We start from the raw sequence: 13,724 nt of genomic DNA, 5'->3' as shown, positions 1-13,724 counted from the left end.
CACTTCCTATCAGAACCTATGGGACACAGTGAAGGCCATGCTCAGCGGTCAATTTATATCAATACAGGCACACATTCAAAAAGAAGAAAGGGCCAAAAACAAAGAACTATCCCTACTACTTGAACAAATAGAAAGAAAGCAACAAAAGAAACTCTCATGCACCAGAAGAAAGCAAATAATAAAAATTAGAGCAGAATTAAATGAAATAGAGAACAGAAAAACAACTGAAAGAGTTAAGAAGACACAAAGTCGGTTCTTTGAAAAAATTAACAAAATTGATAAACCATTGGCCAAACTGATGATAGAAAAACAGGAGAGGAAGCAAATAACCCGAATAAGAAATGAGATGGGCGATATCACAACAAAACTAACTGAAATTAAAAGAATACTATCAGATGACTAAGAAAAATTGTACTCTAACAAATTTGAAAACCCAGAAGAAATGGATGGATTTCTAGAAACACATTGCCCACCTAACCTAACACAAACAGGTAGAACAACTACGTAAATTCATAAAAAAAAAAAGAAGAGATTGAAAATGTAACTTAAAAACACCCAACAAGAACAACAAAAAAACCCATGGCCCTGACGGCTTCAATGGAGGGTTCTACAAAACTTTCAGAGAAGAGTTAATACCACTCTTACTAAAGATATTGCAAAGCACAGAAAAGGATGGACTACTCCTGAACTCATTCTATGAAGCCAGCATATCCCTGACACCAAAAGCAGGTAAACACACCATAGAAAAAGAAAATTACAGACATATATCCCCCATCATCTTAGGGGCAAAAATTCTCAAAAAAGTCTAGCCAATAGAATTCAAAAACACATCAAAAAAAATAATTCACCATGACCAAGTGGGATTCATACCAGGTAAGCAGGGATGGTTTAACATTAGAAAAACAATCAGTGTAACCCATCATATAAATAAAATAAAGACAAAAACCACATGATCTTACCAATTGATGCAGAAAAGGTATTTGACAAAGTCCAACACCCATTCATGATAAAAATTCTCAGCAAAATAGGAATAGAAGGAATATCACTCAACATAATAAAGTGCATTATTCAAAGCCAACATCATCCTAAATGGAGAGAGTCTTAAAGCATTCCCCTTGAGATTGGGAAAGACACAAGGATACCTTTTATCACCACTCTTATTCAACATCGTGCTAGAAGTTCTAGCAGAACAATTAAGCTAGATAAAGAAATAAAGGGCGTCTGAATTGGTAAAGAAGAAGTAAAAGTATCTCTATGTGCATATGACATGATCTTATACACATAAAACCCTAAAGAATCCTTAAGAAAACTAGTAGAACTAATGGAAGAGTTCAGCAGAGTATCAGGATGCAAGATAAACATACAAAAATCAGTTGGATTCCTCTACACCAACAAAGAATATCGAAGAGGAAATCACCAAATCAATATCATTTACAATAGCCTCCATGAAGATAAAATACTTAGGAATAAACCTTGCCAGAGATGTAAAAGTCTTATAAAAACAAAACAACAAGACACTACTGCAAGAAAACGAAAAGAGACCTACGTAAGTGGAAAAACATACCTTGCTCATGGATAGGAAGACTTAACATTGTAAAAATGTCTATTCTACCAAAAGCAATCTATAGATACAATGCAATTCCAATCTAGACTCCAATGACATTTTTAACGAGATGGAGAAACAAATCACCAACTTCATATGGAGGGGAAAGAGTCCCCGGATAAATAAAGCATTACTGAAAAAGTAGAACAAAGTGGGAGGCCTCACACTACCTGATTTTAGAACCTATTATACCACCCAGCAGTCAAAACAGCCTGGTACTGGTGCAACAACAGATATAAAGACCAATGCAACAGAATTGAGAATCCACACATAAATCCATCCACATATGAGCAGCTGATATTTCACAAAGGCCCAAAGTCAGTTAAGTGGGGAAAACAGTCTCTTTAACAAATGGTGCTGGCATAACTGGATATCCACCTGCAAAAAAATGAAACAAGACCCATACCTCACACCATGTACAAAAACTAATTCAAAATGGATCAAAGACCTAAATATAAAATCTAAAACAATAAAGATTATGGAAGAAAAAATAGGGAGAATGCTTGGAGCCCTAATACATGGCATAAACAGTATACAAATCATTAGTAATAATGCACAAACACCAGAAGAAAAACTAGATAACTGGGAGCTCCTGAAAGTGAAACACTTATACTCATCGAAAGACTTCACCAAAAGACTAAAAAGATTACCTACAAACTGGGAAAAAGTTTTTAGCTATGACATTTCCGATTAGCGTCTGATCTCTAAAATTTACATGATACTGCAGAAACTCAACTACAAAAAGACAAACAACCCAATTAAAAATGGGCAAAGGATATGAATGGGCACTTCACTAAAGAAGACATTCAGGTAGCTAACAGATACATGAGGAAATGCTCACGATCATTAGCCATTAGAGAAATGCACATCAAAACTGCAATGAGATTCCATCTCACTCCAACAAGGCTGGCATTAATGCAAAAAACACAAAATAATAAATTGTGGAGAGGTTGTGGAGAGACTGGAACACTTATACACTGCTGGTGGGAATGTAAAATAGTAGAAACACTTTTGAAATTGATTTGGGGCTTTCTTACAAAGCTAGAAATAGAACTACGATTCGATCCACCAATCCCACTCCTTGGAATATATCCTAGAGAAATAAGAGCCTTTACATGAACAGATATATGCACACCCATGTTCAACGCAGCACTGTTTACAATAACAAAAAGATGGAAGCAACCAAGGTGCCCATCAATGGATGAATGGATAAATAAATTATGGTATATTCACACAATGAAATACATATATCAGCGACTACATCAGCCTGAGACCAGAAGAACTAGATGGTGCTCGGTTAAAACCGATGACTGCCCTTACAGGGAACACAACAGTGAATTCCTGATGGAGTAGGAGAGCAGTGGGATGCAGACCTCAAATTCTCATATAAAGACCAGAATTAATGGTCTGACTGACACTAGAAGACTCTGGAGGTCATAGTCCCAGACATTCTGTTAGGTCAAGACTCTTTATACAGGGTTGGATTGGACTATAAGATAGAAAATGATACTTGTGAGTAGTGAAATTCTTGGATGAAGTAAACACATAAGACTATGTGGGCAGCTCCTGTCTGGAGGGGTGATGAGAAGGCAGAGGGGGATAGAAGCTGGCTGAATGAATATGGGAATACAGGGTGGATTGAAGGAGTGTGCTGTCATATTAGGGGGATAGCGACTAGGAGTATATAAATTTTTGTATGAGAGACTGACTTGATTTGTATGTAAACTTTCACTTAAGGCACAACAAAAATTAACAAAAGTTTTTTTAAAAAGGTCTGATGCAATCTTAAGGTCTCCAGATTTCTTTGAGGAGGTTACTTTCCAAAATACAATGAATGAGAGGCAATGCTCTGGGAAAATTCCAAAATTGAGGTGCCTAACTCAGAATGGAAACCCTGGTGTCATAGCGGTTAAGTGCTATGGCTGCTAACCAAAAGTTCAGCAGTTCAAACCCACCAGGCACTCCTTGAAACTATCTGGAGCAGTTCTACTCTGCCCTATAGGGTTGCTATAGGGTGCTATGAGTTGGAATTGACTGGACAGCAGTGGGTTTTTTGTTGTTGTTTTTGTTGTTAACTTAGAATGATCAGCCCAGGTCTGAGCCCCTACTACACCTTAGTTTTTGGTTATTTCCCCTGAAACTGCCAAACTCTTAGTAAGGCTCAAGTACATAACAAAGGATTTCCCCTGCAACCATCAAACTCTTAGACAAACTTAAGTACATAACAAAGAAAAGGTTTCTTTCCTGTGATTAAACTGAAGACATGGAAAGAACACTCCCAAGGGAGGGTCTTGATGCAAGATCCTTGCCTTAGGCTGGGTTCTCTAGAGAAGTAAAACCAGTAAAGCATATAAATATGTAGAGAGAAATGATTTATATCAAGGAAATGGCTCACATGGTTTTTAGAGGCTGTGACGTCCCAAGTCTGTGGGTCAGGAAAGAGGCTTCTGATTCACGTAGCCGCAGGGGCTGGTGAACCCAATATTGGCAGGCCGGAGAGCAGGGCTGTTGCTTACAGGCTGTGAAGATCGACAAATCTCAAGATTGGCACATAAGCTGCTACCTCAAGTCCCAAGAACTGGCTGCCAGATGAACAGAGCTAGCTGCAGGATCCAGAACAAGCAAAAGCCCCGGCAAGGAGAGCAGGAAGGACTAGGTGGTGAAAGGCAGAGAGATGAAGGCTGAGGGGCTGGTGAGCCACCATAGACCCCGCACCTGCTGACACCACTCACAGCAGATCCCATAATGGGGGTATTCAGGTATCATATCTCAACAGGGAATGATCACATTTAACACTGAGAATCATGGCCCAGCCAAGTTAACACAGAATCTTAACTATCACAACCCTTATCAGAAATCCCCTAAGCAGCTCTAAGGAAATGTTTTAAGATAATTACCTTGTGACCACCCTGTAAAACCCTCCTTAGTCAAATGTTTAAACTAATTAATCCAAATAGCCCACATTCATATTTCTAACCAATCACTGTAAAACCTTCAATTCAAGCCGTTTCATCTCCTGCTTTCCTAAATCTGCAACTTCCAATCAGACTATTATATTTTACCTCATAAATAAGCCTCTGTGACTTCACCATTTTGGAGTGTTTGGTTTCACTTTGCGAGGTCAGATGTGTCCCTGGTTTGAACTGTCTTGAGCCTCAATAAATCTCTTTGCTTTTATTTTTAATAGAGTATGCAATCTTACCCATTGATATTTTCTGGTGTCAGAAGTGGGATTTGAAGGCATATTTGTGACAATGACCCCATGGGTCATCGAGTACCCAGAGCTTTGGTACCAAGCATGAGCCCTTTTAAGTGTATTAGTCTCCATGGATTCCCAGGAATTGTCACCAAGTAAAAGGCCCCTCGAACTGAGCTCCACTTACTTGCATTGAGTTCTTCAAGGTTTATTGTTGACTTTCCCATCTGCTTTCATTTTCAGCTTGCTTTAAACCATTTTGGACTGTTCTTTGCCAAACTAAGTTTAGTGTGGCTGTTACCACAAGACTCCCAAGTCTAATAAGCATAGACTTTGGGAGGATCAAAGGCTCAGTCCATTAAGTTTGAGCTCACCTATTTTTCTTTAGTGCACATTCCAGTTTTCTAGCACATGCAGTTCATTGTTTTAGTAAGATGAGGAATGCCAGTTCTAAGGACTTGGCAGGACTGCCTTCAGACACACCAGTTGCTCATATGAACAAATGTTTCAGCCCCTGTACCTGCCTATTTCTGGAGCACTGGCATGCCTTTACTAAAGACAGTTGAGAAAATCAGTGGCTATTATGGGGCTCTTTTGAGCTAAATAAATGAATTTTTCTGTGCAGTCAATTGGAAATGAAAGGTTCTCAAATTTGGCAAATACAATGGGATACCTATTTTTTATTGGTATTTGGAAGCCTCCAAATGACATCAAGAAAGTAAAACTGCCCCTTTGCAGGATAAACCAAACCCAAAACCAAACCCACCACTGTCGAGTCAATTCTGACTCATAGCGACCCTATAGGAGAGTAGAACTGCCCCATAGAGTTTCCCAGGAGTGCCTGGTGGACGTGAACTGTGGACCTTTTGGTTAGCAGCCATAGCACTTAACCACTAAGCCACCAGGGTTTCCAGGATAAAAAAAAAAAAAAAAAGGGTTTCCAGGATAGCGTTTCCAAATTAATGAAACAGCTAAAAGAAAATGCAGTGTCAAGCACCTGCTGCTATTTTCTCCTACCCCTGCTCCTTCTGCCATTCTGCTGGCTGACTCTATATCCTTCTCTACGTCCTTACTCCTCTACTAATAATACCCTTTCTGAACTCCCTTTCTAAACCAATGAACCTGATAAAAAACAGCTAGAGAAACCAGTTACTGATGTGGTCCCAGCAATGCCTTTTTAAAATAAGAAACCCAGAGGAGACTAATAGACCTCCTCAGATTTCCTTTAGTCTTTAGTATAAAGTGGCATTCCGAGCAATTATAAAGGAATTTTCTAAGCCTCATAAAGACCCTTAAAGGTTCACACAGGAATTTAGCAATTAATAAATGTGCCCGGAAGACCAGGAGAAGCTTTGAGGTGGTTGGAAAAGACTATCCGGAAACACCCAGAAAGGTCATTAGCTATAAAATCCAATGCCTCTGGCACAGAACTAACTCGAAGATTCTATCCCCAAAGTTTCTTCCTAGGAAAATAGATTGTACCAAACTATAATTATAGGGACTTCTTGAGCAAACTTTTTGATGAACAATTAGGCTTAAGTGAATAGAGTCTGGAGCTGAAATAACTTCAACTCCATATTCCTAAATGGACTTCATCCTAAATTATGAGAGCTAATCAAATGCCACAGACTGGACTGGGAAGCTCTTCCCAACTGTGCTAGGAATTTTACTTGACTCTGGGAGATGAAAGTTTTAATGTATTCTTAACATCCTTGATAAATGAGCCTGGATATTCCCTTACCGGGACACTGTTTTGAGATTCATGTTCAAAAACAGTATAAGCTAAATATGCTAGAAGTAATCTGGAATTTCAGTGATAACTTAGGGAAAATGAGTTCTCACCTGCCTTTTTTTTTTGTCCCTTCCACTTCAGGAAAATGAACTCTCATTTGTGTTGTCTTTTCTTTCCTTTTTAGGGGACTTTTATTTAATGGTCAGAGTTGTCAGAGAGTCTGAGGCCCTTCATCAGAGACTCTGACAAGTTAATAAGCTTTATCTATAATCTGTATTTTTTGTTTAACTGGGTCTATCTTACCAAGAAAGTGGTTTTTTATCTTACAAAAAACTGCAGTATATATTTTAAGAAACTAGGTTGTTTATGTTATATGGTATTGTATATGCCTGGACTTTGAGCTGGCCTCACAGACAGGTGAGTTTATATGGTTTTCTGTCTCATTTTGTTCTGAGAGCATCCTTCTGTTCTAGAGAGTAATGTCTGAGTTTCTGTCTTATATCAGGTTAGAGGCCATGACTTACTGTTTTTCACAAGGATCTCGGTTTTTTTCCCCCTTCAAGAAAAGCTGCTTTTTGCATCTGTCTTATGATTTGGAATTTTAGTAGTTACTTTGAGATAGTTGAAAAGTGCACCAAAAAAGGATAGATTGATTATTCCGATTGGTATAACAAGGCCACAAAATGGGACACATTATTCTAAAATGGTTCTCTAAAGGATCCTATAAAGCATGCAAAAGATAAGATATTGAAAAAGTAATAATATCCTATCTCCAGATGCTTTTATTAAATTAAATTATAATATTTCTTCTCATGGGTTTAAAGTTAAATAATTTATACAATTTAGTAGCCTGAACATTTCCAGGAATTAATGTAAGTGAATTCATTATGACAAAGATTTTTATGTTTGTATCCAGAAAAACTGTCTCTCAAATATGAAGGTGGAACTAGGACATTCCCAGATAAACAGAAGTTTAGGGAATTCATAAAAACCAAACCAAAACTACAAGAAATACTAAAGGATGTTCTCTGGTTTGAAAATAAATAATATCGGATATCCACCCAAGACTAGAACACTGGACAGAGCAATCAGATGTCAGCCCAGATAGGGAAATCACAAAAATAAAGCAAGATAAAAAATCCCTAAAACTGGGACACAGCAATGTGATTATGTAAAAGAAGACAACATTAAAACAATAAAGAGGGAGTGAGAAATTCAGTCATAGATCTTTCATATGGAGAGGAAAAAAAGTGATATAAAGAAATAAAATTTAGGTTTAAACTTAGAAAAACAGGGGTAAATATTAAGGTAACCACAAAGGAGATTAATAGTCCTACTCAACAAAATAAAATACAAGAAATTAACAGGGATTCAGTGGAAAAAAAAATCAACAAAAGCTAATAAGAGGAAAAGACAATATATAAAGAGAAACTACTCAGCAAAAAAAAATAATTAAGTGGGAAAAGAAACTCAACACCACACAAAAAAAGACATCAAAATGATAGCACTAAACATATCCCTATCCATAATTATGCTGAATGTAAATGGACTAAATACACCAATAAAGAGAAAGACAGTGGCAGAATGGATAAATAAAATATGATCCCTACAAGACGCACATTAGACTAAGAGATATAAACAAATTAAAACTCAAAGGATGGAAAAAATATATCAAACAAACAACAATCAAAAAAGAGCAGGAGTGGTAATATTAATTTCTGACCAAAGAGACTTTAAAGTTAATCCAACACAAAGGATAAGGAAGGACACTATATAATAAATAAAGGGACAATATACCAGGAGGATATAACCATATTAAATATTTATGCACCCAACGACAGGGCTGAAAGATACCATAAAACAAAGTCTAACAGCACTGAAAAGTAAGATAGACAGCTGCACAATAAGAGTAGGAGTCTTCAACACAACAGTTTTGGTGAAGGACAGAACATCCAGAAAGAAGCTCAATAAAAATACAAATTATCTAAACACCGCAATCGACCAGCATGACCTCATAGACATATACAGAACGCTCCACCCAACAGCATCCACGTACTTTGATTTCCAACGCACATGGAACATTCTCTAGACTAGACCACATATTAGGTCATAACGCAAGCCTTAGCAGAATCCAAAACATCAAAATATTACAAAGCATCATCTCTGACCATAAAGCCTTAAGGGTAGAAATCAATAACAGAAAAAGCAGGGAAAAGAAATCAGACACTTGGAAACTGAACAATACCCTGCTCAAAAAAGACTGGCTTATGGAAGACATGAAGGAAGGAATAAAGATATTCATAGAACCAATGAGAATGAAAATACTTCCTATCAGTACTTTTGGGTCATAGCTAAAGCAGTGCTCTGAGGTCAATTTATATCAATAAATGCACACATACAAAATGAGGAAAGGGCCCAAAACAAATAATTAACCCTAAAACTTGAACAAATAGAGAGAGAGCAACAAAAGAAATCATCAAGCACCAGAAGAAAGCAAATAATAAAAATCAGAGCAGAATTAAATAGAGAACAGAAAAACAATTGAAAGACTTAACAAGACCAAAACCTGGTTCTTTGAAAAACTTAACAAAACTGATAAACCATTGACCAAACTGACCAAAGAAAAGCAGGACTGAAAGCAAATAAACCAAATCAGAAATAAGACAGGTGATATCACAAGATACCCAAATGACTTTAAAAGAATCATATCAGACTACTAAAAAAATTGTACTCTAACAAATTTGAAAACCTAGAAGAAATGGATGAAATTCTAGAAACACACTACCTACCTAAACTAACACAAACAGATGTAGAACAACTAAATAGACCCATAATAAAAGAAGAGATTGAAAAGGTAATCAAAACACTCCAAACAAAAAAGAGCCTTGGCCCAGATGGCTTCACTGCAGAGTTCTACCAAACTTTCACAGAAGAGTTAACACCACTACTACTAAAGGTATTTCAGAGCATAAAAAAGGGTAGAATACTCCCAAATTCATTCAATGATGCCACCATATCCCTGATACCAAAACCAGGTAAAGACACCACTAAAAAAGAAAATTACAGACCCATATCCTCATGAATATAGAAGCAAAAATCCTCAACAAAATTCTAGGCAATAGAATTAAACAACATATCAATAAAATAACTCACCATGACAAAGTGAGATTCATACCAGCTCTGCAGGATGGTTCAACATTAGAAAAACAATGCAATCCATCATTTAAATAGAACAAAAGACAAGAACCACATGATCTTACCAATTTATGCAGAAAAGGCAATTGACAAAGTTCAACACCCATTGATAAAAATTCTCAGCAAAATAGGAAAGGAAGGAAATTCCTCAGCATAATAAAGGGTATGTATACAAAAAAAATTTTTTTTTATACAAAGCCAACAGCCAACATCATCCTAAATGGAAAGAGTCTGAAAGCTTTTCCCTAGAGATCTGGAACCAGTAAAAGGTGCCCTTCATCACCACTCTTATTTAACATTGTGCTGGAAGTCCTAGCCTGAGCAATTAGTCTAGATAAAGAAATAAAGGGCATCAAGATTGGTAAGGAAGAAGTAAAAGTAACTCTATTTGTAGATGACATGATCTTATACACAGAAAACCCTAAGGAATCCTCAAGAAAATTACTGAAACTAATAGAAGAGTTCAGCAGAGTGTCAGGATACAAGACGAACATACAAAAATGAGTTGGATTCCTCTACCCCAACAAAAAGAACATCGAAGAGGAAATCACCAAATCAATACCATCTACAGTAGCCCCCAAAAAGATAAAACACTTAGGAATGAATCTAAACAGAGACATATAAGACCTATACAGAGAAAAGTACAAGACACCAGTGCAAGAAACCAAAAGAAACCTACATAAGTGGAAAAACATACTTTGCTCATGGATAGGAAGACTTAACATTGTAAAAATGTCTATTCTACCAAAAGCAATCTATAGATACAACGCAATTCCAATCCAAATTTCAATGACATTTTTTAATGAGATGGAGAAAAGAATCACCAACTTCATATGGAAAGGAAAGAGGTCCTGGATAAGTAAAGCATTACTGAAGAAGAAGAAAAAAGTGGGAGGTCTCACTCTACCTGATTTTAGAAACTATCATATCGTCACAGGAGTCAGAACAGCCTGGTACTGGTACAACAGATGCATAGACCAATGAAACCGAATTGAGAATACAGACATAAATCTATCCACATATGAGCAGCTTATTTGAGAAAGGCCCAAGGTTAGTTAAATGGGGAAAAGACAGTCTTTTTCACAAATGGTGCTCGCATAAATGGATATCCATCTACAAAAAAAAAAAATGAAACAAGATCTATACCTCACACCATGCACAAAAAAGAACTCAAAATAGGTCAAAGACCCAAATATAAAATCTAAAACGACAAAGATCATGGAAGAAAAAATAGGGACAATGTTAGTAGCCTTAATATATGGCATAAAAAGCATACAAAATATTGTTAACAATGCAGAAGAAAAACTAGATAACTGGGAGCTCCTAAAAATCAAACATCTGTGCTCATCCAGAGACTTCACTAAAAGAGTAAAAAGATCGACAGACTGGGAAAAAGTTTTTAGCTATGACATTTCCGATCTGTGTCTGATCTCTAAAATCTACCTGATACTGCAAAAACAACAACAAAAAGACAAATATCCCAATTAAAAAGTGGGCAAAGGATATGAAAAGGCACTTCAGGAAAGATGTCATTCAGGTACATAACAGATACATGAGGAAATGTTCATGAGCATTACCATTAGAGAAATGCAAATCAAAACTACAATGAGATTCCATTCCACTCCAACAAGGCTTGCATTAATCCAAAAAACACAAAATAATAAATGTTGGAGGGGTTGTGGAGAGACTGGAACACTTATACACTGCTGGTGGGAATGTAAAATGGTACGACCATTTTACAAAGCGATTTGGCACTTCTGTAAAAAACTACAAATAGAGCCACCATAAGATCCATCAGTCCCACTCCTTGGAATATACCCTAGAGAAATAAGAGCCTTTACACAGATAGATATATGCATACCCATGTTCATTGCAGCACTGTTTACAAGAGCAAAAAGATGGGAGCAACCAAGGTGCCCATCAAGTGATGAATGGATATATAATTTACGGTATATTTGCACAATGGAATACTATGCATCCCTAAAGAACAATGATGAATCTGTGAAATATTTCAAAATATGGAGGAACCTGGAAGGCATTATGCTGAGTGAAATTAGTCAGTTACAAAAGGACAAATATTGTATGAGACCACTATTATAAGAACTCGAAAAATAGTTTAAACAGAGAAGAAAACTTTCTTTGATGGTTATGAGAGTGGGGAGGGAGGGAGGGAGAGGGGTTTTCACTAATTAGATAGTAAATCATAAATATTTTAGGTGAAGGGAAAGACAATACACAATACAGGAGAGGTCAGAACAACTGGACAAAACCAAAAGCAAAGAAGTTTCCTGAATAACCTGAACAAAGGCCAGCATAGCAGGGGTGGGGGTATGGGGACCGTGTTTTCAGGGGACACCTAAGTCAAGTAGCATAATTAAATCTATTAAGAAAACATTCTGCATCTTGCTTTGGAGAGTGGCGTCTGGGGTCTTAAACGCTAGCAAGTGGCCATCTAAGATGCATCAATTAGTCTCAACCCACCTGGATCAAAGGAGAATGAAGAATACCAAGGAGGCAAAGTAATTATGAGCCCAAGAGACAGAAAGGGCTACTTAAACCAGAAACTACATCAGCCCGAGACCTGAAGAACTATATGGTGCCTGACAACAACCGATGACTGTCCTGACAGGGAACACATCAGAAAACCCCTGAGGGAGCAGGAGAGCAGTGGGATGCAGATCCCAAATTCTTGTAAAAAACCAGACTTAATGGTCTGACTGAGACTAGAAGGACCCCAGAAGTCATGGTCCCCAGACCTTCTGTTAGCCCAAGACAGGAACCATTCCCAAAGCCAACTCTTCAGACAGGGATTAGACTGTACTATGGGATAGAAGATGATACTGGTGAAGAGTGAGCTTCTTGGATTAAGTAGATGCGTGAAAGTATGTAGGCAGTTTCTGTCTGGAGGGGAGATGAGAAGGCAGAGGGGGTCAGAAGCTGGCCGAATGGACACAAAAAGAGAGAGTGGAGGGAAGGAATGTGCTGTCTCAGTAGGGGGAGAGCAACTGGGAGTATATGGCAAGGTGTATATAAGGCTTTGTATGAGAGACTGACTTGATTTGTAAACTTTCACTTAAAGCAAAATAAAAAAAAGTTCACTAAAAGGGCAAAAAGAGAACCTACAGACTAGGGAAAAAATTTTGGCTATTACAAATCAAAGTTCTAATCTCCAAAATCTTTAAGAAATCCAACATCTGTACAACAAAAAGACCAATAATCCAATTAAAAAATGTGGAAAGGAAATGAACAGACACTTGACCAAAGAAGATATTCAAGTGGCCAACAGATGCATGAGGAAATGTTCCTGATCAATAAATCTCACCCCTGCATTACTGTCATGAATCAAAAGACATGAAATAACAAATGTTGGAGAGGCTGCGGGGAGATTGGAGCTCTTGTGCACTGCCACTGTGAATGTAAAATGATACAACCATTTTGGAAAATGATATGGATCTTACTTAGAAAGCTAAAAATAGAAATACCATAGGATCCAGCAATCCCACTCCTAGGACTACATCCCAGAGAAATAAGAGCCATTATACAAATAGACATATGCACATCCATGTTCATTGCAACATTGTTCACTGCAACATTGTTCACAATAGCAAAAAAATAGAAACAACCTGTATGCCTATGTACAGATGAATTGGTAAAAAACTGGTATACACACACAATGAAGTATTACGCAATGACAAAGAACAGCAATTAATTTGTGAAGCATCTCATAACATGGATGAATCTGGAGGACATTACGCTGATTGAAATAAGTAAATCACAGAGGGGCAGATATTTTATAAGACCACTAATGTAAAACTCATGAAAAGGTTTACACACAAAAAGAAACAATCTTTGATGGTTACGAGGGAGGGGAGGAGTTGGAATGGAAAAACACTAAACAGACAATAGGTAAGTGGTAATTTTGGTCAAGGCTAAGGCAGTACACAATACTGGGGAAGCCAGTACAACTTGTACAAGGCTAGGTCATGGAGGTTCCATAG

Source organism: Elephas maximus, chromosome X (genome assembly GCF_024166365.1).
Source record: "Elephas maximus indicus isolate mEleMax1 chromosome X, mEleMax1 primary haplotype, whole genome shotgun sequence".
Classification (NCBI taxonomy): domain Eukaryota; kingdom Metazoa; phylum Chordata; class Mammalia; order Proboscidea; family Elephantidae; genus Elephas; species Elephas maximus.
Note: the sequence above shows the minus strand (reverse complement) of the source record.